The sequence below is a fragment of the Nannobrachium achirus genome (assembly GCF_963921795.1).
Source record: "Nannobrachium achirus genome assembly, chromosome: 2".
Taxonomy (NCBI): domain Eukaryota; kingdom Metazoa; phylum Chordata; class Actinopteri; order Myctophiformes; family Myctophidae; genus Nannobrachium; species Nannobrachium achirus.
In genome coordinates this window covers 36,222,288-36,226,119 of record NC_137811.1, presented here as the reverse complement: position 1 = coordinate 36,226,119, position 3,832 = coordinate 36,222,288, and positions in this window count along the sequence as shown.

Here is a 3,832-nt window from a genome sequence, read left to right as displayed (position 1 = left end):
CATGGGGATGTTATGTAGTAGGAGGGGGGCTCTATACGGGGAGATGAAAAAAGGGAGTTGTCAGACAGGCGTTGCAGACCCTATGCAGCGGGGATCTTCAGAAAAGCCCTCGTATATTTCCCGTAAACGAGGCTTTTGCAGCAGCCCGCGTGAACAAAGAACAGCCTCGCGCAACAGACTCGCCAAGATGCAAAATGTCCTCGAGAGAAGCCACGCCTGGCCGCATGGTTGTACAACAACACAAAGACTCATGCGATACATCATCACCAATAGACTACATAATGTCATTAGATAGATGATAATATTAAATAATAATAAACATATTGTTATTGTTCGTTATTATTATCATCATCATCTAACATGTGCTTCAGCTTTTATTTCTTTATAAAAGTCTGTCTGAAGTTACTACATGGTACATCTCTCTGTGTGAGTTACTGCCTACTAGAAGCATGTGCTTGGATCTGTCCAGCAAGGCAAACTCTGCATAGCCTAGTATCCTAACTGGTCATCTTCTACATTACTTTGCTATACCGTAAGAAATGTCAATGCTGCACATATAGGCTACTAGCACTTCAAAGGAGTCATGGAAACAACATTGCAGTTGTTATTATTAACTCTGTGGGCTAATTCTCTATCTGGGAACAGTGGGAAGTGTATTTTCCTAAATCACAAATATGTTTTATTGGAAACCATCCCTCTTTGTGTTGCATTACGTTGAATTGACTTAATAGTCTTGCCCAGATAATCTGTGGTCTTCAACCCCACTGATTAAATTCAGTTTGTCATTATCATAGGCAGCTGTTCCCCAGTATAATTGGTTTACACCTCTTATAACCATGTGAAACAATGCCAAATAGCCTCTTATTTGGGCTTATATGACAGATTGTGTGACTGTTACTTATATTCAGCATAAATACCTTATGCCCACCATTAATAACACATACATGACACACACACACACACACACACACACACATACGTGTGTATAGAATCTATTGGCCTGTGTGTGTGTGTGTGTGTGTGTGTGTGTGTGTGTGTGTGTGTGTGTGTGTGTGTGTGTGTGTGTGTGTGTGTGCATATATACAACACATACATAATACATGCTGTACATACAGTATATCCTGCACTGAGATTAAGAATAGAAACAGTGTGAGTGTTATGATTATGTGGCATCAGAACAGAGCAGATGTATTTGCATGCATAATCACAGTCTAGACCGACCTCCTCCCTGTGTGCCAATCAGGGGTTTCTTTTTCTAAGGACATGTTCGGTGAAGTGCCTGGTATTAAGCCAGGGTTGAAAGAAAAAAAGAAAAGAAGAAGAGTGTTGATTTAATGAGAGTTTACTCTCTCAGAGTTCATTTAAGGTTTTGCAGCATAATAACACGTGAAAGAAAAACAGCAGGAGGGGTAGATGGGTGGATACATGAAGGACCAGAAGAAGGACCCAAAGAACCCCCCACCCCCACCACAAAACTAAGCATTTGTTTTGGCGCTCGGGTGGCGCAGTGGTCAAGTCCCTGCCCACCACCACGGAGGTTGTGAGTTCGAATCCACCGTGGTGCATCTATGGCTATGTCAGGCGTCTGTGCGAATACTCTGAGGAGGGAAGCCGGGCGGGCGGGGAGGGTGAAAATGGTCATTGCATGTACTCACTCCTACGGACTGGGGCGGCACCTGTCAGCAGGGAGCGTTGGGGCGGGAGGATTAGGACGATAAGGCTCTACGTCTGCGTCCTCCTGGTGGGGGCTTCTCACTGGCAGGTGACTCAGTAGGATACAACAGCAGTGACAACACAGAAATGTGAGTGGGGAGGAATCAATTGGCATATAACGACTAATAAATAGGGGAGAAAAAGGGGGTCAAAATAATTTGCAACTCTAAATACATTTATTTGTTTACACTCTCAGGGTTAAACTAAAGCTGTCTCCCTACTAGAGTGGGTAGAAGTTGGGGAGAGCATGGGAATGGATGGGGACAAAGACTGCACAAGAGCCAGGTCTTTTTCTTCTGCTTTTTGAATGGTGCACCAAGTGAACCATGTGTCCAAGAGGTCGTCTGGCTCCATTAAATGGTGTCTGCTGGGAGCCCAAGGCCTCAATCAATAAACAGGATGGATCAGGGATAATGTTTCCCCACACACACCCTTCTCTGTCTGGAGGAGGTCTGACTGCATGTGCTTGTTGGACGCCCATTTTGTTTTTTTCTGTTTAGCTTCCTCTTGTCGCTCTTGGTCATACACATAACCCATTTGACCTTAACCTGCTTCAAAACCAGGTCTACCCTCCCCTCGTGCAGAAGTGTGAATGGTAGACAACAGGTCTGGTGTACATACCTTATAATCTAGTCAAACGTACAGTATGGTCACAGGAACGGAGTGTCTGTGTGTGTGTGTGTGTGTGTGTGTGTGTGTGTGTGTGTGTGTGTGTGTGTGTGTGTGTGTGTGTGTGTGTGTGTGTGTGTGTGTGTGTGTGTGTGTGTGTGTGTGTGTGCGTGCGTGCGTGCGTGCGTGCGTGAGTGTGAGAGTGAAAGAGAGAGAGGGAGAGAGAACTAAAGTATGAATGTGAATGTACCTGTGTGTATTTTACAGGGTGCTTGTTAAACACAGAATGCTGAGGTCATGTTACTTGCACATAAAAAAAAAAAAAAAGAACTCAATGATCTTGACCATCTGCTTGTTGGACCAGTCTCTCTTATTTCTTCCTATGAAAGCGTAGCTAGGCCTCTGGGGAGATTTGTTGGTTTACTGTGCCACAAAGACAGACACCAATTTCTTTGTCCAGCAGCCTGTGGAAATACTGCATCCACCTATGGACAGTATCTGTCTTTCAAAGAAGAAGGGCTTAATAGGCTGTAAAAACATGTCAGAGAATCCTTAAAAGGGTACCTCTTTGACTTCCACATGGCCAGATGTCCTTTTCACAGCATTTCTGGTGCCCCTGCTGTCACTTGAATGAGGCCTCCATGAGTACAAAGGGACGTGTTGGCCAGTCACCATGATCTGACATCATAATGTACCAGCACTCTGGGATGATGTAATCATGTAAATGATATCACATCTTGTGCCCCTACATCATAGAGATTAACCACTTACACCCTATATGCTTCATTGACCAGCGGTCTATAACAGTATACCAGGCCCCTCCTTTTTTCTTTCAACACCAAATAGCTGATCTATAAGCACACAATGCATCACAGTGCAGAGTCGTAAACTAGTAAAAAGCATTGACAAACGGAGTAAATTGGGTCAGAGGTGAATTTGTGTATGTGGGACTGCAAGTTAGTTTTGAATGAAACACATTCGGGGTACCAGACTGCACACAGCACCATTGTTAAATTAAGTTCATGTGTATGTTGACCTCAAGGATCTGAAAATGCTCTAAAAGAGGATCAGCAGTTATTGAAGATCATCTCAGACAAAAATACATAATCAGATCACCATATCAAATTGAAATGGCCCGCCTCTTTAGTGTATAGCTAAATTGTCATTACACCCTGGAATCAATCCTGCATTGCTTGTTCCCTAGAATGTGTCAATGAGAAGACTTTCTCAATGAGCAGCATGACCCATAAATATAGACACATAAAAGTGTTGTGAGTGGGACTGAGAGGCTCTCTCATTCCCAGAGCTATTTATTTATGTGAATACATTTGCTGCTGAGGATTGGTGTGACAAACACTTTAGAGCTTTTTTTGTTTGTTGATTAACACGTGTCTTCCAGTACTAAAGGCAAATCCCATCCACCATTGACACAAACCGCAATCACATCTCACCTTCTGAATGTGCAAGAATGCAGCATCCTCCATCCTCTCTCTCACACACACACACACAC